Raw genomic sequence first — 23,154 nt, 5'->3', positions numbered from 1 at the left:
GTATGTCAGCAGTCATCCACGGCGCAGGCAGTCTTCTCACACGTCTAGTTTTTAGAGGAGCATGTCGGTCATACAAGTCTATAATAAAGTTATTTAGCTGTTCTATCTTCTCGTCCACAGTTCGCAACTTCCATATTGCATCCCAGGGTATACGTAATGCGTCTTCTATTAAAGCAGAATTGTCAATACGTTTTAGGTCTCTATAAGTAGCTATTTTGGTTGTCAATTTGGGACACTGCAATGCGTATATTACATATATTATATCGTGGGAAGATATTCCAGACGCAGGTAGCTGTCCATGTGAGAGAACTTTGGCAGGATTATTGGTGATGATTAAGTCAAGGAGCGTTTCTGAGTAGGCGGTATGATGAGTGGGTTCAAGTGGAAGGATAGTCATATCACAAGCATGGAACATTGTCTTTAGTTGTGTCGTCTGTATTGAGTCAGAATAGAACTACGTTAAAGTTGAACTAACACTTATTTTCAACAACCTGTGATACATGTATGTCTCTTCAATTTGAAATAAAACTATTTAGTTTAATTTACATTTACCATACTCAATTCCTATATAGTTTCAAGTTTTTAATTTAATTGTTTAATGTGTATTCCAGTTTAAATCCTGTACATTTTAAATTTGTGTACACAAATTTATAAATTTTGTTGTTCCTGTTGTTGAGAAAGTAAATGATCTTTCATTCTCTTAACATACGAATTAGTTATACTATGCATTTATGGTTCTCAAATAAACAGATATTTTTTCTGTTCAGAATGAAAACACGCTGTAGTTTTTAAATTCGTACATTTACACAAATAGAATCACTGCATAATGTATACATCTTGTCCAAAATCCAGAAATCATTCCCGATGATCCACGAAAAATCATTGTTGTCCCTTTTCGTCTGTTAACTGGTTATGACTGCCAGATAAAATATCTAGCCCGTGACTGAGTTAAGTTTTATGCAGAGCAGTAAAAATATTGTGAACCTATCTGGATGTGTGTGTACAATCTTGGCACAGGAGTCATGTAATGTAGCTTACTGTTACAAAATACTGGAGAGGAAGACTAAATGTCATCAGTATTCAACACAGCACATTGAACAACTTTAATAACTTGTATCTTAATGTTAATAATGTTCTGTTCTTTATAAAATACCCTTGTTGGTACTGAAATACATCAGTACTTTTAGACAGCTGAAGACATAAAATGTCTTAATGATAGTATGATTTCTTCTTCTTCTTCTTCTTCTTCTTCTTCTTCTTCTTCTTCTTCTTCTTCTTCTTCTTCTTTTTCAAATTCCAGCAAGTAGCCTACTACAGACATTAACTTTTAGAAAGCTTAAGGCATAAATAATGTATTTGAAGTTGTTGTTTAGTCAACTGTGCGAAGACAGGTTTGAACCTTACAAGTGACACTAATAAGGCATCACTCATGAGGTAACTAGGCCTGGATTTAATAGGGTAGGATGGCCAGTTCTTTCCCTCTCCATTGCATACATCGCTGACTAGTTACATATTACACTAATCAAACTTCAGATGTACTGTATACAAACAATATTGTTCTTTCTCTGACACATCGTCAAGTGAGATGTACTGCTTGATAACAAATGTACAGTCTTAGAAAAAAGAAGACTAAAAGGCTGGTCCACAATATACCGGAAACGGCAACGAGAACGAGAATGGAAATAATGTTAAAATAAATGTATTTAAATGTGAGCATTCACAATAGTTAATTGTGAATGCTCACATATAAATACATTTATTTTAACAATGTTTCCGTTCTAGTTCTCGTTGTCGTTTCCGTTCTCGGTTTTTTGTGAATCAGCTTTAAGTGATGAACATATCCAGGTCATCCCATCTGGACTCAACACCAAAATTATACTGGAAAGGGAGAAGGTGAATAGAGGCCATCCAAGAGCCTGTGCAATAGAAACTTCTACCACAGTCTAGTATATATAGTCACGAAGCTTGAGTTATGAGGGTGCTAGGAACAAGAGACTGTGCCGGTACTATTTCGCATTGTCTGTAATGAGGCGTTATTAGCGATCCTAGTGGTTAGCAACTATCTATGGATGCATATTTACTACGTATAGAGCTTCGTGACTGTATATACTAGACTGTGGTAGCACACGAAGCTGCTACCACAGTCTAGTATATACAGTCATGAACTCAATACGTAGGGAATATGCTTCCATAGATAGTTGCTAACCACTAGGATCGCTACTATCGCCTCATCACAGACAATGTGAAATAGTACTGGTAGTCTATTGTTCCTAGTACGCTACCCTCAACAACTCAAGCTTCGTAACTGTATATACTAGACTGTGCTGCTACTACTATGATTATGATGGTGGTGGTGGTATTATGAATTCATTTACAATTATTAGCCTATTGCTAATTTTATATATATATATATATATATATATATAATATTTTAAAATATTTTTGTTTAGCTGAACAGTAAAACAAAGAACTGAATGATTATTTACGAGAGAGAGGAGGGAGGGAAACAAATGTTTTGAAATCCTGAGTATGAGTCTAATTCACATAATAAGAAAGTGAGTTATTAACCGAATATTGTCTGCATTCAAATCTGGCGCTTCAGTCGCATGCAATAACGTAGCTCGTTGTTTCACATTTGCTTTCTCCATGTGCAAGCGGCCTACAGCAATGGTGAACTTTCTGCACTGAGTTCACCTGTGTCCGTGTTCTCCATGGCGGGAGAGAGAGAGAAAGAGTGTAGAGGAGAGACAGAGAAGGATACTGAGAGAGAGAGAGAGAGAGCGAGAGAGAGAGGCCAGGGGCCTCATTCAGACGCGTTTCACGATACGTGGTGTAGTGTAGTGAGTACGAGGGCTTCTGTCAGTGTACTGGTTCACAAACGGGACACAAGAGGCAACAATTGTGCATTTCGAGTTGGATTAACCTCATTGTCCTTCAAGTGTTGATGGTGTTTTTGCACTTGGTAAGTTTAAAGTTGTGGCTATCAAAGTTTATAGCTCTAGATTTGTTATTGCAGAAGAATTTCGTGCACCATATGACGACGCTACATGCGATTTAGACAGGTGTACAATGTTGATTAAACGCGGGAATTTGTCACTTTTGTGCAATGTCTACGTGTAAAATCCGAGAAAACACGGAACTGTGATTCTGTTACGAACAATAAACAGTCATTTTTTCTGTTACGTGAGGGGAAGCGAGCGTTTATCATGAATGAATAGCAACAGGTGTGCTGCAAGTTTTTCGCACTAACGAATTCTCGAATTTTTGCGATTCCTACGTCATGGAATGGAAAAATTCGAATAAAAGTGAATTTCATGAATGTAATTACAAGTATTTGGAAACGTGTAGGTTAGACTCAATATGCCTACCAATTTCATTGTCGTGAATTATTTATTTTAGTGATTTTCCATTTATGATTTCTGTAAGCAATTCCGTAACTATAGGCCTATGCTTAGGTCTACGTTTTTCACAGTGACATGAAACACGCATCATTATTGGGTGCATGCTTAATGGATAATGGCGAAAAAATATTAATAGAAATTAAAAAAATGCGGACTATTCCGTCTTCTATGTCCACTACACATAATTTCATCAGATAAATCATAACACACGCAAAAGCAGTAAATGAAACGATTTAAAATTATAGCATGCATTTGTTTATAATATATTTAGTGATAACTAAGATATCGTTTAGCCCTTAAAAAGTAAGAAAGATTTCTGTATTTTTAGTGACGGTGGTTATTTCTTGTAACCTATCTAAAGTATCTGATAAACTGGAAATTAGTTGCGTAAATATTACCGACTGTTGTTCATTTTTTATTATTTTCAGTTTGCATGATTCGTCAACAATGGTCATTGTACGAATGGCGTAATTATAAATAATAGCTAGATAGGCCTGTATTCCTCAAAGGTAAGATAGTGCAAATACTGTATAATGCGATACACCATTGTATTGGCTGTATAGTGTTGTCTCATGTTTAGCAAAAAAGCTTATTGTGGGCACGAAAGCGAGGGTGATGATTGGAGCACGTTATCACGTATCGTGAACACGCGGGTGGTTGTTTGGTGTTGGTGAAAATACGCATCGTATTGACATGCGAGTTCGTTGTTCCACTTTTGAGATGTTTCCTTGCGGGGTTAACACCCGTGGATGTTTGCATTGCCGGCCGGTCATGCAGGCTGCGTTGCAGTTTCTCAACCGCTGGAGCATTGTGAAAGAAGCGTGGACGCTCTTCCGCAGAAGGTTAAAGCCATCGCTGCCGATTCTGCCCACTCATCGCTGGATTTCTTTAATTAAACCGATCAAGTTCATTGATTTTTTTTTTTCCTCCTTTAAATCAAATGCAGCGTCAAGGTTCAGAACACGCTGAGAGACGGGTATTTAGTTCTATCGCTTTGATCTACACCCGATACATAGTCGAGCTACTACCGGTATTTATTACATATCAAAATATGATAAGCACAGTACTGCCATTTCGTCTCACTTGCCCTTAAACCTTTTTATCACAAATCTGGTCACGGTAAAATACTAATTTATCAGCCTACTCCATTTATATTTTATTTTTAGTCCAGGAAAAAGTACTCACCTAAAGGAGAAGTGTTTTCGTAAAATACGAGTATTTTTCGAGGACCAAAAATACAGTACAGTTAACGGTACGGTGCTTATCATTACCGTTATTTTTAACACTCACACTTTATCTGATAAAGCTTCATAAAATAATATTATCTGAAGAGTAGTAATTTACATTATTGTTTGTGCTTATAACATTATTCCTAGGATTTCACGGAGTTTATCTTTTTCCAAAACTATATGGTACAATAGTTTTCCTTTGCTTTCTGCACCAATAAATAATAGGAGTAATTATCACTCTGGGGAAATGGAAGTATACTGAGGAAATTTGCTCAAAACCGACTTTATTTGCTGTAATCCCACCTGATCTTACCAGGATTAGAATTCGGATATTCTGTGCGGAAAGCCGAGAGGAATTTAAATATAAAGGAAGGTGTGAGCACCACAAAAGAAAAAAATAATGAATTGAAATTATCTCTGATAGTCTGATAATGTAGGCTAGAGAATGTGTGTGTAATCAAAGGTGGTGATAGAAACTATTGGAATGGGTGCTGGCGTAAAGAAGGAAGAGAAGACGCCAGAGAATTGAGCTCTGTGGTCTACTGATTGTCATATTAGCTGTAGAATCAGAGGTTAGCGGGTTCAAATCCGGCCGAGGGGGATTGATTTTAAAGGCAATAAAATCTTTAGCATAGGTCCGGTAGGGAAGTAAAGACGTGAATCCCTTGTCATGGATATAGGACGCGCGAAAGAATCTTGTTTCTGAGAGAGGGATCCAAGCAATATTTGTCAGCCATTACTCGCCCACGTTGAATTTCGACGCTGAATATCTCTAGAGGAGATAGCATTGTTAAATAAAGTATTGCAACTGTTACGATATCCTGGTAGAGATAGAGTAAAAGAAACTGAGAAGATCTATCCTAAAAACGTAAAGAAGGACTGGGGGAATAAATGTTTTTGAAAAGTAGGGTTCGGGAAGTGATGTATTCCGCATTCAAACAGCAATATTGTCTGAATTGCAGTTGCTAAACTGGGGTGAAAGTACGCGGGTTTTGTGCTGTCATTTTATCTGAATATGAACTGTGCTCTTCATATCCCTCAAATTTCAGAGCGGTTATGAAATCAAAGGGGTGTTCGCTGAAGAATGTCAATTTGTGTCCTGTGTAATAAAAAGAATACTTAGCTTAAGGGAGATTAATTACACATTGTATCCTAAAATTTTAAATAAAGTAATATTTAAACGACTGAATTCGTCATCTTATCATACTTCCCATTTGGAGATACGCACCATCCAATTTACTGTATACGAAGTTTACCGTATGGAATATTTGGACTGTGGGTGGAGAGCGGGACAAGCCCCACTTAAGCCACCCATCTGGGTCCCAAATTTTGACATGGCCGGGAAATGATCGATATAAATTTCGACTGGAACTCTTTCATTCATAGACGAGGTTTTTTTTTTACGTGGCAGACCTAAATATACGATACTTTACTTCCATTCCAAAGGCAGCAGCCATACCAAGGATTTTTATCGCCCTAAAATCCATTCCCCTTGTTTGGATTTGAACCCATGAACTTAGGCATAGTAACCAATGTCTGTTTGCTATAACTAAAACGTTAGTGTCGTATGAAGTCTTTTCCTGTCGACGTATTATGTAGCAATTACAGTTACAATTATCTCTATCCGGATTTCGAACTTAAATGCAATCTTCCCATTCAGAAATATCCACGCCCACGACTGGCTCGCCATTCCAGACATGCCGCGGCGACTTCCGTGATATTTCTCGTGTTACGCTTCGCTGAGTATGCAGACAAGTCGGGACTGACGTCTGTCACAGTAAAGTGTTTTTCCTAATCAGAAATATTTAAGACGAAGATTACACTTTTTAAAATTCTTAAGTAACTTTATTATATAAGTAATAAAGTGCAGTTTTGCTCATATAAGCAAAAGAAGATTATATTAATAATAAGTACCGATATTCGGGGAGCTACTAGTGATAGTAGCAACTTCGTACCTTATTTCAAAGCCTTAAGTCCAAATGTCTTTCTCTTTTTAGTTTCTCATTGGTGTGTCTGGAGGATGATTACGTGTTAGTCCAAAGTTAACCAAGTTAACCTCCGGAAAGTGTATGTAACTGTGAACATGAGGAACTATATAGTAGTTTCGAAATTCACAAAATGTATGATGAGAAAGTACTGTATATATCTTTATGGCAGGGATATTTCTGTATTTTGGTGATTTTTTACTAGTATAATTTTATGACTAAATAATTTGTAAATCGCAGAAGCGATTGACCTGTATTATTTTACATGTGTATGTGTGTTTAACACAAAGTGATATGGCGAAAATCCTTTTCTGTATGTAGACCAGAGTTTCCAACTCGAGTTTTAAGTACCTGCTATGAAACGGTGCAGAAGTCGCTAAATTGCTATATTGTCAGTGTAACATGCAATTAAAGCCGCTATGAGTGCTAAAAATACCCGCTAAATCCCTATACTAGCAATACAAATTTAATACATTTTATTCGCTAAATTAATACTAAAAAAACGTCAGATATAGCGGAAAAACAGCTGAATTGGCAACATTGATGTAGATCGTATTTGAGCATACATACAATTTCTAGAAGGTAAGGGTGAGATTGTGAGATTAATGGAACCGCCGAAGGTGGAGTTTAGTCTCGATAGATGACTTAAGTTAATTAATGATCACCATCCCCAAATATCAGCTGATCTCATCAGCCTGGCGTCCAGAGACTGGCACCGTGTTCATTTCTCGTACGAGTATATTATAGGCCTACTAGCGAGTTTTGTCAGAGCGCGTTCATCTGTCACTATTCTAGGAGCATTCTCGTTTGCCAGAGGATCTCGCTTACTGTGTATCTTCGACTGGCACTACACGTTTGTGAGCGTTTTGCAGAGGAGAAGTAGTCTGGCTGGTCATCTCCATCCGGCATCACCGAAGCTCGTATACCTTATCCTGAAATCACATCTTTTGATCACATGATATGAAGTGACGAGAAAAATAATTTGAAAAAGGGACAGTCTGTGGAGGGATTTTGTATACTTGAGGGAAATGGGAAGACTCTAGTAAAATCTTCACCTAACCTGTTCATCGCGAGTAGTAAAATCTTCATTGCACTTTAGACAGTGCTGGCGATCGAATCTGAGATAGTGGAAGCGCGTTCTTACTTGCTTTTCGTAGCTGTTTTTGAACTATTTCTTTTTCTGTCTTGGATTGCATCATTGTTTTCTCACATAGAATATATGCAATTAAAAATGGACAGGGGATTTATGGAAATCCCAATGATTGCATGAAACGTCTGTACTGGAATTAAAGTAATGGAATGCAATATTTATTTATTTCAAATTGCAGTGTATTTTATTTGATATTCAAGCATACACATAACTCATATAATTACCCAATATTTCCATGACTGTGTGGAAAACCGATTACGAAAATGGGAGGAAGAACTATTAAAAGGTAAGCGATTGCGCGTCCTTTGCAAGGAAATTTGGGGCAGTGAGGAAGTATCGGTATCTATGTAAGTTCGAAACCTGTTGGTCACTTATCTCTCTCCGTTTTCACCGATCCATATGAAGGATTGGTTGGTTTTTTTAACGATGCTGTATTAACTACGAGGTTATTTAGCGTCGATGAGATTGTTGAGAGCGAGATGGTATTTAGCGAGATGAGGCCGAGGATTCGCCATAGATTACCTGGCATTCACCTTACAGTTGGGGAAAACCTTGAAAAAAAACCCAACCAGGTAATCAGCCCAAGTGAGGATCGAACTTCAGATCGCCAGGCAAGCGCCTTAACCGACTGAGCCACGCCGGTGACCATGTGAGGGAACTTATGAGAATTTTGAAGGAGGAAAGAAGCAGGCACTTTTAATGTCAATGGGAGAAGAAACATTCAAAAGGTACGTGAAAACGCGTTCTTGCAAGGGAGTTTAGGGCTGAGAAAAACTGATTATGTGAGCTCCAAGCCTGTTGGTCACTTGTCTTACTCCAAGTTTCGCCTTTCCATACAAGGAACTTTAGAAAATGTTGAAGGGAAAGCCGAAAATGATCTTAACCTAATAATTACCACATGACGGGTAGAGGGGGGGGGGGAAGCATGACAACATCGTGAAGACAGGAACGCCGAAAAATGTGGAAATGTCGTAGTCCTCGCAAGAAAAGGGTTCCGAGACCTTGCAAAGAGCCGAAGCTTGTATGGGGAGGGAGATATAGGCTCATCCCGACATTTGTCTTAGGGCTTTAGGAAAATCACGGAAAAACCACAGACAGGATGAGTTGTCTCAATTTAGGAAACTTGCCAATTGACTCTTCGGTCATGAAGAAAGAAATTCTCGATGTATATTAACCAGCGAATAGGGATTATAAAGAATGGACACTGAGCGAATTTTCCTGTGTTTTGTTTCTCTGTGCGCCAGCGGTTAGTTCCACTTTTAAGCGCTAGAGGTTAGTGTAATCGGGCATACGCTAAGATGATAATTGAGAACAGAGTTGAGACACAGAATCCAAACATCGCCAACCTTATTGCATAATCCTGTAACGCTTTGCTTCAAATAAATTCAAGTTAACAGCTTTTCCCTATTTCTCAGTGACAAACTAGCTGTAATAATAATATTTTATATTTCAGATATCATAAATTATATTATAAAATAATATAATACATTATAAAATTAAGTATCGAATTCGTTTAATATTTGTATATAATATAATATAGGTATATGGTTTTACTTCTCGTAAGAGTTTTGTTTTTCCATTTTCAGCGCTATCAAATCATTACATATTTTAATTGTTGTTGGGGTCAACGTCTCAACTCTCATTATAAAGGAACTCTAGAGTCTAGACTTACAGTTAATGACAGATTTATTATTTTATGGATCCAATTTATTTTATTTGAGTACCTAATGTACCTAGATGTATTAATTATATGTGTTATATTTCCGCTGTATCGACTGCTAGCTGGTGTGATGTCAGCGCCAACTCTAGGGAGAAAGCAGAATCTGACGCTCTAGCTGGCTTGAAGGTCATTGAAATCGGTCCGGCTACATCAAAGGTACCGACGCGAAGTGTCCATTCTTTATAATCCCTATTCGCTGTATTAACCCTTAAATTAGCGAAACTTCATTTCTCACACTAGGTTATTAAACCATGTCGGACTGTAAAGAAAACAACTATCGCATTGTCCATATTTTATATGAATTGGGGATTGCAGAAACAGCACATGTCATGAAAACTAAATTTTGTGCGAGATCGTGCGTATTTGCTTGGTTTCCGCACAAAACCAATCCGCGGAAAGTCTAAAATTCCACATTCAGTATTCCCAACCTAACACACATAACAATTTTCCTCTTCTTACCGCTTAAGTGACACATTGAATTTACTGCTTTAGGCTTTTAACATATTATTATTTTTAGAGACGTTCAATATAGTAATAATTATAAATTGGAAACTTACCACTGTAATTTCACCTAAATTGCACTGTTAATTATTGTTTTTAAATATTTGCAAAAATTAAGTAAACTCTACAACTCCACTAAAGTTACTGCATTCGTGATGCAAGTAACATTAAGGAAGCCGTGAAAAAAATCAACAAGATTCCAGACTCATCATAGACTGGGGGGAAAAAAAGGCAGACGTATATCACGGCCTGCTGGAGTATAGTAAACACAGAAAACATTTTAAAGCAACAATGTTGAAGATAGATATTTTTGTTTTGCAAATTTGCCGTCATTGAACAGAAACCAAGATGGAGATTTCATTGCAACTAATTAGGAATTCCTCTTCCAGGTATGTAATAAACGATCTTCGCACAAAATAATGTACGATACACGAGCGGTATGTTTTCTTTCAATTCTCGGAAATTAAAAAAGCTCAACTAAGTTTCGCTTTTTCAAACTTTTCCTCGAACATGAAAACTTCAACATACCGCTCTTATAACGCATATTACTATTTCAGTAGACACGAAAAACGGTATTGCTGGTGATAGATCACATCATTGGTTATAGTACTGGCTTCTTCAGACAGAAGCCTAATATGTGTCGCTTTATACCAAATTTATTGGAATCTAATGAATTGTTAATGATAGAAATCAATATATATTAGCTTGGTATGTGGTCTTTCTGCAAGGAATCAAAATTGTAGTATAATAATTTCAGTTCAACTAAAGTTTATTTGTCAAATTAGGGATATAATATATGCATAGGCCTACTGTGTACTTAATACATAGCCTAAGTTCAACATATAAATGAACTTATTTTTCCACAATAGGCTGAAAAATATTATTATAAAATTCTTGATATTCATGTGGTCTGTAACGCATTAGTTTGCGTATATCGTCAAGTTTCTCTCTTTGAATTGGCACGATTTCGTCTGGATATGCCAATGAAGGAGGTAAATATGGTATTCTCCTTTGTACTTACAAGCAAACATTCTCATGGGGGCAGATAAAAAAATTAATCTTTTTTCTTCCATCATTTTAATAATGTCAAAAGAAGTGCTTACACAAATTTTGGCCACTCGAGCGCAATTACGAGGGCCGTAAAAATAAATTTCACTGAGGCCATTTACAGAAAGAGAACAAAATTTCATGGAAAGTTTTATTGGAACAGATATAGCAATTGTTGAGTTATTTTTCAACGTATTCACCACAAGAATTGTGACATTTGTCATTCAGTGGGATCAATTTTTGTATCCTTGTGTCGTAGATGTCTGCCGTCTGGAATCGGAACCAATGTGTCGCCACATGTCTTTGACATGAGTTGTTTCTGCTCGCTTCCAGGATTTCATAGGTCTCCAAATGTGAGACGGCTGTACTAACATGTGGTTTCTGCATGAAATGATAGCCCTATATCAACAGTCCATGAAATTCGAATTTATTTCCCCACAAATAGTGACATGTGCTGTCTCTGCAATCCCTGATTCATATGTTGTACAATATTATAGTATTGTGAAATTTTAATTTTCCTACCAATTTTTTTTCTATTGTTCTATTAAAATTATAGCATATAGCCTATTAACCTGTTGTATCCTATAGGATATTTTGCGAATTTAAGAGTTAAATAGAGAATGGAGCGAGACCGCGTGAAAAACCACTTAGCTACACTTGTTCCCACGGTAAACTTTTCATATCAAACGTTACAATTATTGTTCTCTTTTGTATTTTCAATATACGTATTTCACACCAAAAATATTTCACTGCTGTTCACTCATCTTGACATTTGTCTGAATTAGGCTTACATGTTCGTCAGTATATAAAGCAGTATAAGTAATATAGCGCAATGTTTCTTTAGTATATGGAATTAAATAGTCGTGTCGGCAATTTACGACATTATTGTTTTGTTTGGCTCGGAGTTGCTGTTAGCGTTATTGTAGCTTGTGTGCTAGTTTCATGTTGGTTGGTGAATTGCAAGGCAAGGCTGCGGTATTTTAAAACATGCCAAGCTTAGTAGTTAGTGGTTACTTAATGCAACTATTTGCAATACAATTGAAGGTAAGACTAGCTTCGACGTATAATGAAAATGTCGCTGCGCAGTACACGTGAGTATGAAACAAGTTTTTGTACATTCACGTCCAATATAAATTATGTCCATCTTCTTGAAGCCTTGAAACTTGTCACTTGAGATCCTACTTCCATATACGATAGTGCAGAGAAAGTACGGATTATTTTAGTAGTTTTATGATGCTGATTCTGATTACTCAGGCTTAGGTGCCAACTTTAGGATTTCCGTGGTTGCTTGCTTTATAGAGTAAGAATTTTACAGTACTGAACTCCAGTAACAATTAAATTTATAATTGCAGATTTCAACTGAGATAAGCGTTTGAACATTCCACCAGTTATTTGTTTATTAACGCTTGTTGTAAATGACTTGTTGATTACATTTAGGTATGGACAATCTACTAAGATGAATAAGGAAGCTTTACCTGAAAGATTAGATTTGCAATCTACTAAGATGTGTCTGAAAGTGACTTCCAGACATTTTCCATCTAGGATAGTCGGAGCAGAAAATGAAACTTGGAATATGGATATACATAGACTGTTTCATGTATTGGTGAGATTACCTGCAAGATAGTTTTCCCGTCACTGTAATTTTCCGAATTATTTGAGACTTTTCGTTTCGGTGAATGGTCATTTATTGAAGACAAAACGTCCGGATTATTACCACTGAATTTTCTAGCATCGAAGTTATGAAGTATGGAATCTGTAACTCTTGTCACATCCTGTGTTTTCACATGTTTTTTTTCTCGTACTATACGAACTTATTGTGATGCTATAAAAAATCGATTTCTAGTTTTTCCCTGAGGTAGCCTACACCAAACTGATTCCAAAGAAGTGGTTTTCAGTACGCCTAAACTCTTCATCTGCCCGACTTTTCTTATAAACTACTGAACAAATTTTGCTGATATTGAACAGCTACGGGTCATTTCATCGGGTAATTATGTATTTTAAATGTAATACGAATTTTACTTCATTACTTCGTAGTTTTACTTGAAAATGATGTAAAATTATTTGAAACTCACGTACAATGGGACACAATGGTAATTTACTGAAAATCATCTCTATTTCTTCTTGATTTTTATTAAGGAGACTAGATAGAATACAGTGGCTTACATTAAAAAAATTCTTTTTACTGATTTATGTACGGTACTTTAAAATTAATATTCCAAAATATCAGCGTTCAACTCTTCCGTCAAGTATTATTTTTAATAGTTCTGTAATTATGCAAGTTACACTTCGGTTACATCTCCTCTTTTGACCTAATTTTCTCCTTTCGGCATTTTCAAGCTTTGAGTACACTCAATGTGAAACCTATTCCAAAAAGAAACTTATTTTTTTACCACATATTGCCATAGTTTTGTCCTTTGCAGTAAATGTAAAATTATGAGAATTGGAAAAAAAAATCGGGCAGAAAGAAATATTAATTATAAAAAATGATGCCAAATTTTGGACATTGAGGAAAAAAAATCAGGGGGAAAGTATCATGAGAGTAAAACCAACTTAAATGTTTTAATGAACAGAGAAAGCAATGAACTACAACCTGTAAAAAAATTCAGCTCTGTATCTTCAATTGTTTAGGAGTTGAGAGTACCGAAAAATTGAAAATTTAACATTGTCAAGCTAGGAGATAACCGGTCCCCTTAAAGAAATAGTGCCGGATAAAACAATGTAGCTTACAGCTCCAAAAATTTTACTGCTGTAAGCTGTATCTTAACCCCTTAAAGAGTTTCGCCACTGCAGACTTCTAGTATTTGTACGAATATTCATAGACTAATGTATTTTGTACGACGAGTCAAAAAGTCATTTTTTTAAACGCGAAATGATATTGAATTTATTTTTTTTGGTGCGAAATGATACTGAAATTAACCAAGTTTTTATAACAGAAATGTAAGATTTTTATTCACCATGAAGTAGGATTCCTAGTGATGGATAAATGAAAGGAAGGGTTAGTAAAAGGACTTTGTTAGTGAATTCACGAAAGAAAAGAATCTCTTAAATATTTACTCGGAAAGATTTTGACGAATATTTATCTAAACCAGTTATCACCTTAATTGCTGTGTAATGTGTTTAGCGAGAAAGTATCACACATTTATTGACATCGCTTGTTGATTTAGTAATGTCTACCTGTCTTCATAAAACGAAAGAAGGGTAATTAATATACAGCCGTGGATGTAAGTGTCGCTTCATCTCGAAGGACCTGCCCCAGTGTCGTATTTCACTGATGCCAGCGCACCGGTCTCGAATTGATGTCGCCGCTCTCATTCATGGTGATCGAGAAAGTGGAAGCGATTAGTGACCACAGCTTTCCATGCGTCTGCGTACACGCAGCACCGCTACAGGCAATGTTAAGACCTACGTGCACCTGTAACACTTCGTCCTGCCTATAACAATAATTTCTTTCTTCACTATAGTTTGCGGAATTACTCATTTACTGTGTACCTATGCTGGTGTTCAGTTAAGAAAGTTCAGTAAATATTGAGGCGATGATAGTTAATTAGCCTACCATTTTAAACTACGAATACAATTCAGAGACCTCGGGGTGATCGTATGGTGATATAGTGATAATGAAGTCCTGATGCAGTGAGAATGGTAATGTCCTACGAATTCTGTAACCGTCGTTCAGCACTGAAATAACTATTCACTGCTTCTATGAATTTTTTGTTATTTATTTACGTACAATATCACATCTCACAACAGCACAAAAATACGATTTCAGAATGACGATTTTCTACTTTGTTATAGCAACACCTGCGTGGATATTATTATAAATTAGTTTAAATATTATGCATAAACAGTAACAAATAAACGAGTCCGGGAAATAATGCGGAATTATTTCAGTCTAAAAATCATTAGGGAGTCTGTAAAGTAGTTCAGGTATGGCAGTGCCTAAGAACTAAAGATGAACAAAACTTACTGCCGCTCTCGCTCGCTGTGTTCATTGCTTTGTCTTTCGAGTCTCGACTTGACTCGTCATTCTCGTGCGCTTCGAGTCTCGCTCATAATATTCTCGAAATAGCATTTGGTCGGCGTGGAAAGATTTCTTAACTTTGAATAACATACATCATTGAAATAAATAACATTATAAATGTTTAAATGAGACAAAAAGACAAAACAGAACAGTATCTTAGTTATCAAAATGTTCTGGTTCTATTATACTGTACGATATTACCTATGGTTATATAAATAGAAAAAAAAATCCTCAAATAAATTTGCATTTCTAAGAAACATAAAACATAACATTAATATCTTTTTACTTGAGATTGCACATTTGAGCTTAAACATATGAAAATAAAATTCCTAACCTTTTAATAAGGGCCTAGTAATTAAATAAGCACTGAGGAACGGATTATTATACACTGAAAGGCAGAGATGTTTCAAATAGACTGCTTGATTGTTTATACATATATAACAGTTGTCAAAACAGATAAAAGTTCAGTCAGGTATAAACAACTGTGGCGATTCAAGGCTGACTTCGGGACTCATAAATATCGAGTCTCAGAACACTCACAACCAGTCTTTACGTCAAAGACGCGACGGAATACAACATTGTCGTGCGGGTTTTCGGCTTTGCGGGCGCTGTTAGTCTCGCTTTCTCGATCGTTGTTCATCTCTACTAAGAACGTACTGTATTGCGTCGCAGGTTGATTCCGGTGGACAGGGTTTCCTATTCAAATGTTGTACCACACGAAATCTTGTGCATGCTACCGAGTTTTTATAAAAAATTGTTAATCGTTTCGTAGTAATATTTTCTAGTATACAAATATCCTTCCGTAAAACTTAAATCTTTATAATCGGAAAACTCTCGAATTTTGACATTAGTCCATTACGAAGCATATGAAGGGTTCAGAGCCATAGTGGGCCAAGCGCCATATATTAAAAACGGAGAAAACAAGGGTTAAAATTAAGTGATTACCATAATTCAATGAAACATATAGCAGATAATATAAAGTAGCCTATGTATATTAAAACTAAATGGTATGTCAATGTTCATTAAACTATGGTATTCACTTAACTTTAACCCTTGATTTCTCAGTTTTTAATAAATGGCGCTTGGCCCACTATGACTCTGAACTCTTCATATAAGGGGCCGCACGTTGTGCAGGGGATAAAATTGCATCCGTTTTGTGAGAAGTCAGTTTACTGAACGTAGTTGGACCTATAACTGAGTAGAATATACATGTTTGGTATTTTCGCAGTGCCGAAGAGTACCAGCTGCTGAGAAAATTTAATTGACTTGATTGACTCTGGTCTAGAGTCACCGCGGAGAGTTGAGTACTTGGAATGATGTTCTTACATATAACGGCTGGGCGGGAGACGGACCTTGGCACGGATCTGAACTCGTTATGGGAGGAATATTTTAATTGTGCGGGTAACTTTCGCTCCGAATACCATTTCATTTGCTGGGGCTTCACATAGGTATGGAGCAGTTCTGTTCTGTTACATAGGCTCTGATCCTGTTTTCTCTTTCCATCAAGTTTTGATTTATTATTAATTTCTTCCATTTAAATAATTGACTTTAATGAACCTAGTACTATATATTATTCCCATCCCATCCCATCCCATCCCATCCCATCCCATCCCATCCCATCCCATCCCATCCCATCCCATCCCATCCCATCCCATCCCATCCCATCCCATCCCATCCCATCCCATCCCATCCCATCCCATCTCGTCTAGCTCATCCCGCCCCGTGATCTATCGGCGCAGTAAAACGAGCGACTTTAGGATAAGTTTTCTCTAAGTGCTTCAAATTCTCGTGCTATTCCATCATTTTTAACGTACTGTATTTCTCATTATTTTCTTTATTTATAGCACTTTAACTGCATGATGATTGCGCGAATGTCAACATTGTTGTTGATACACTGAAATATTGCCGTCTATCGGCAAGACTATGAGCCTTATGCTACTAGTGCTACTTGTGCAATCAGTAGAGAGAATGAGATCTTGCTAAAGTGATTAAAGGGAACCAATCCGGCATTTGCCTGGTTAGATTCTTAGTTATTTTACGATTGAGGAAACCCCTAAAAGATCCAGATCAAATTGACCGGCCTCGGGATTTAAACTCAAGACCTCTCGAATGCAAGTCCATTTTTTTAGCACTGAGCCACCTCGCTTATAATCGATTTTGAAAATTTTGTTTTAATTGGAGATTTACCTTATATAGAGTGCCTTTCATCGCAATAAGAAATAATTGGTAGTTATGGATGACCGATGGAATGTGTTCATTACGTAAACAAGGTCGTGCTAAGCTTTTCTGTGGCTGGAGACAACAGCACAGCAAAAAGTGGAAGCCTGCGGTGAAAGCTGAGAATGCGCGAAGCGAACGCAAGCAAAACACTGCAAACAGTTTCACACAACTATTCAAGTTAAAAGAGAGAACGAAGGTATCTGAAGTAACAAGATATGAACTCGAGATTTCTAGTACATAGCCTAATTTCAAGAGGAAAATTAAAATGTGTTTCTATCAATCCTTTTCTTATTGCACGATTGACAATTTGTCTTTATATTCTTCGCAATTTTTTCTACCTGGCACTAGATGAAAACATGAAAGAGTAATTTTATTAATTGTTGAGATACAGTCTGACAAGATGAAACATACACGTATAGCCTATCTGTGAGTCGGAATTCGAACTTTGGGGCGATGGTGTCAAGTCAACGTTTGGATAAGCGGATTATCTATGAAACGTGAGAGCGGCATGGAGCTCGCGGGTCGCGAAGCGTGTGCTTCCGTCCGGCAACAAAATTTCGCGGTTAAACTCGCGGCACTAGAATGACTAACAAAATACTAATTATGCTTTTTTTTAAGTTATGTACTCTCCCATATCATGCACCCATGTCTACCTAAGTCCTGAACGCACGCGTTTGTCGGTGATTGTATACGGTCTGTTAGGAAAGGAATGTTGAAATGGAAAATCATAGGCCTAATTACGATATATTCCTCAAGGAGTGTTCATTTACGATTCGATTCATATGTGCGTACTGAATGTGCTCGTCCTGTCAAGACATTTCTTCCAAGAGAAATTCCCAGGTGTTCAAGTAGTGTTCCTTAATATTTGAATATTTTTCTTTGTGTCTCGATGAAAATTACTGAAGGAATTTACGCGAAATGGACATTCCTACTATTGTACAAAATCTGCTATGTAAGCTTAATTCATCTGTTCATTATATAGGGCTGTTACTGTGATTTTCTTGAGAAAAATGATAATTTTTGGGTTTTTGATCGTGTGTTGAGATTTGACATCTCCAACGGTTTGTAACTGTGTACAAGGTTCATAATCAACGTAATGTTGCCTAAGACCTGGAGGATCACATTCTCTGTTGAGTCTGTTATGCTTGATTAGCGTAAATTTACTACATAGATATAGATTTATTCAACAATTACACATAGGCTACATATTACAAATACAGAATTTACCCTTGAATGAAGTTCACAAGTCTTTTGATCATACGTGCCTCACAAATAACTAGAATAATTGAGTTGACAAAATAGGCCTATAACGGGCGCATCCGAGTAGAGTAGACGATTCTTAGATAATGGCCAATGTTATCTTGATGATGAAACGTACAGAAATAGTTATTGGAACATTGGAGATATGGAACATCAACACATGATTGAAAATCCAAAATAACGATCCTTCTGAACCGATAGACTTGTCAATATCTTTGGTGGACATATGGTGACTTTTCACAAGAAAGAATCGAGTTAGATCATAGGCTGGAAACATTACAGGAAAGCTTTCCTCTAAATACTCCAGCAGTTTCATTGTATCCAGTTGTATCATCATCATCATCATCATCATCATCTTCTTCTTCTTCTTCTTCTTCTTCTTCTTCTTCTTCTTCTTCTTCTTCTTCTTCTTCTTCTTCTTCTTCTCAGCGATATCGAATAACATTTCATTCTTGCGTTGTGTAATAAAACAATAAACAAAAGGCGTTACCCACATGTTTAGTAGGCCTACAAGTACATCGGCTTTCCACTCCACTTCTTTGTCTTCTCATTATTACCGCCCTCTGAGCATCAGTATAAAAGGCCACCAGTGTGAGCTAGGAGTGAAGAGGGGATTCATGCTTGGAGCTGTGCTCGGACATGCGTTCGAATTGCGTTTGGTCTAGTTACCTGAGTGGTTCTTTCAACTACAAGGCGAAGAGAGAATCCTTGAGCTCATATTGTCTAAATTGCTATCGCCAATTCCTTTGACGCTAGATAATCGCAAGATTGATAAAGTGTAATTAAATAATAGCACAATACTAATACGTTTTTACTAGTCGGTACAATTATTCAAGCGATAAAACACCATGCATATAATTGAAACCCTTACTTAAAGAGTATATTGTAAATTACGATTTATCTTTATAGGGAAGAGTATTACATACCTAACATGTCTTTGCTAGTAAGTAGAGTGATTATTCAAGTAGCCTAATAGTACAACTATTTTAAGTGTATAAGTAGATGTTTATTTAATGAACCCTTTGAATTACACATCTGAGAAAGTCTACTCTTTATCATCTTTCTGTAAAAATCTATTCTGTTGAATATTTTCATATAATTTGGGATTTGAATTTCTTTGATCTACACTGGACGAACTCATGGCGATATTCACGCACGACGTTGCATCTAGACTAACAAGGAAACTTTCCTGAAATCTTCCTTCAAAAGTCGTACAGGGGTAATACTGTGAAAGTAGTTATTCATACTAATAATAGTTAGTTGCCAGCACGAATCGTAAGGCACGAAAAGAAGCATTTGTGTACTGAGGTTTCATGCAGGCAACCCCATATATTCCTAAGCGAGCTTTTCGCCTATAAGTGGTTGGAGAAATGCTATGAATATGATAATAGAATGAAGATAGGTCAGAATGATGTCTGTCATAGAGAGACGGGAGAAGTACGAGAACATTTTCAACTTAATCTTGTCGACTCAATGTCACTATGGATTTTTTAATGAATCCGGACCTCCTGCATGACAGGCTGATGGTCTAGACCAGTGATATTCAATCTTTTTTGCTAGCATACCCCAAAAATACATTTTCTTTTACCATCGTACCCCCAAACTGCAGTGGAGTTATATAAAAATAACAGAAGCCTATGATTGATTTATGCAAAGTAAATAAATAGTTAAATAATAATAATAATAATAATAATAATAATAATAATAATAATAATAATAATAATAATTGTTATTATTATACATACAGTAGTAGTTATTGATGTAATGGTAATAGTAATGAATTATGTAAAATGTTATTGAAATAAGAAAAAACCAAGAATTGATAAAGTAAAGGAAAATACGTAAACTGCAGTAATTATGAAGAAATATAATAAAATAAATGTCAGCATTTTTACATGCGTAGTCAATGGCTAGATTGAATACCATTGGTCTAGATTACACAGCCATCACATGAACTTCCAAACCTATTTGTAATGTTATCTATAATGTACCTCTTAAAATAGTAGGCCTATAAATCTTTAAGGAACCTAATGTTTGAATACATGGCATTCCGATATTTGTTAGGTAGTCATTTGTTTGCCTGCTCCTTAGTTCTCATTTCTATCGCTACACGTGCAAAAGGAGCTTTTTTTGTTCACCGTCAGGGACGCAATAAAATAAAATAAAATTAAAATAAATAAATAAAAATATAAAATAAAATGTAATTAAATTAAACTAAATTAAATTATAAATAAATTAAAAATAAATAACATAAAATTAAATTAAATTAAAAGTAAATTAAATTAAAATAAATGAAATTATTTTTGTGTAATTTCTTTACACTATTTATCCCTTATAAACTTTAAAAAGGAGTTTGGCCCTAATGTTGTGGAAGGTTCCTTTATAAGTCAATACACGGTGTCGAATTGGCATTGGATAAATATCCATTCTGTAAGACAGATGCGAGCTCACGATTGTAGTTTACAAGCAACGTTAAAATTGTGTCTTAACAGGCCTGTTAACTACATCAGTTTACTTGAGCTGAATACATGACAAGGTTAAAGAACACGCGCAGTGATATTGCAAAAGTGTCCATAGAAGGAATGTAATGTTTCTGTGAGTTCCACATATTTTCGCACGAACGAATTCTTGCAGTATCATCCACGGTGCTTGTCCTCGTGGATTCCATTCGTACACCACTCCTGGATCTAGTCCGAACGTCCTTCGCTCTTTGCCGGTGGGCAGACCCTGAATACAAGTTGCAAAACAAGTAATGAGGAGATTTCAATGCTGGTGTAAGCAGGTAACTGTAAACCACTCGAAATGAACGGTGATAAATCACCACTTGCCGCGACTTAGCGGTCGCGAACTTGCTGTGTCATCTCGAGTACCCTGCAGAGAGGTCTCATGTTCGACTCTGGTTGCATGCTGTGTGTGTTTGTGAAATTTATTCTCGAAATGAAGATAGAATCCTCGTGCTCTCAATTTCCTGATTATCTTGTTGGGTTGATACGCCGAAGAACTTAACAACTACACTCTCGCATTATCACTGTGAAGAAGTGAATATTGAAAAAATACTGTTGAAGCACTTTTCGGAGGCGAAATCTGACATCTTCGAAAAATTAAAATTTCAAGCTTACTGCTTGAATCATGAGTTGCATAAACTTTAAATGTTGCGGATTTTGACCATTATCGTCTAAGATAGGTATAACAGTAATAAGAATTTCTGTAGGCTTTATGCTTAATATAAGGTTAACTGTATTGAGTTACTCTTTATTTAAACATCTGAAAAGAGTGAGAGTTTCTTCATTGAGTCGTCCTGGTTATCATGATTGTCATTGGACCCGAAGCTGACGTGCTCGAAACCTGACCAAGAAAGATACATTTTTAAGAAGCATATAAATCTTTAGCATGGCTTCTTTCGAAGTGAAAGTAAAACTGGAGAATTCGTGTCATAAATTTACTCTTCGTAAAGGGACATTGTTCCTGAATGAGAGAGCTTCAGGAAAAATTGTTCCTGAGTGAAAGAGCTTCAGGAAAATTTAAGCATAATTCTGCAAGTTCCTTGCCCAAAGTCATAGTGGCGAAGAGAAAAGTTGTTTCAGGGCTGTTCGCCCACTGGAGCGCGGCACGGCGAGACGAAGAGAAGCCCTCGTGACATAGGTGCATGCGAACAAATAATTTTCTGCACTCCATGTAAGCACTACAGTATGCAGTTTATCACTGTGGAAGTAGGTTGCTTTAAAGAATAGTGATTGAATTGCGAGTGCAGTTGTTACAAATACCAATGACAGTTCTAGTTCATCAGGCGAAGAAGTATATGTGCTTACAAGCAAAGATTCTCATAGGGGCAGATAACAAAGTTATTTTTTTCTTCCACAATGTTAACAATATCGAAACAAGTGCTTACACAAATTTTGGCCACTCGAACGCAATTACAAGGGTTGTAAAAATAAGTTTCCCTGAGGTCCTTTACAGAAAAAAAAAAAAAACAAAATGTCATGAAAATATTTATTGGAACAGATACAGGAATTGTTGAGATATTTTTCAAAATATTCCCCACCGAATTGAGACATTTGTCATACCGTGGGATCAACTTCGTAGCCTGTGTCGTAGGAGTCTGCCATCTGGGATCGGAAGCAGTATGTGACAGCCGTTTACATCTCTATGTCGATCCCATCGTATGACAAATTTCTCAATTCCAGTGGGGAATACTCGTATGTTGAAAAATAGCTCAACAGTTGTTGTATCTGTTTCAATAATTTTTTTCTATGAAATTGTGTTTTCTTTATTTCAGAGAAACTTATTTTTTAACGGCTCTCGTAATTGCGTTCGAGTGGCCAAAATTTGTATAAGCACTTGTCTTGACATTGTTAACATGGTGGAAGAGAAAAAACAACATTTTTATCTGCCCCCCCCCCCCCCATCAGAATGTTTTCTTGTTAGTCTTATTGCCAGTATGAAGGAAGAAGAAAAAAAAGACTAAACGAAAAGTTTGAATTTATGAAGTAAATACAAAAAGGAATGCTTTTGTTAATTCCATCAAATAAAGACTTCAAAAGACGGCCGGCAGCAGATACACGCAATAACCACACACAACAATAACTAAAATACTACCTTTTATCACGTGGTACATTCTCTATG

The 23,154-nt window shown here is 36.4% G+C and overlaps 1 protein-coding gene across 3 annotated transcripts in view; it reads left to right on the top strand.

Annotated features, from left to right (window-relative positions):
• The first annotated feature begins 2,803 nt into the window (after positions 1–2,803).
• LOC138692920 (uncharacterized) overlaps positions 2,804–23,154 on the top strand; it is a 273,822-nt gene continuing 253,471 nt past the window's right edge. For 2 of the 3 annotated variants that reach the window (XR_011330161.1, XM_069816274.1), the window contains exon 1: positions 2,805–2,962. The gene's annotated coding sequence lies outside the window, so the exon portion shown is untranslated. Of the gene's footprint in view, positions 2,963–23,154 lie in introns of all 3 variants that reach the window. The other variant, XM_069816276.1, reaches the window with a different exon arrangement.

Source organism: Periplaneta americana, chromosome 17 (genome assembly GCF_040183065.1).
Source record: "Periplaneta americana isolate PAMFEO1 chromosome 17, P.americana_PAMFEO1_priV1, whole genome shotgun sequence".
Classification (NCBI taxonomy): domain Eukaryota; kingdom Metazoa; phylum Arthropoda; class Insecta; order Blattodea; family Blattidae; genus Periplaneta; species Periplaneta americana.
The sequence above is the reverse complement of the archived record's forward strand: the minus strand, read 5'-3'. Positions and strand labels throughout refer to the sequence as shown.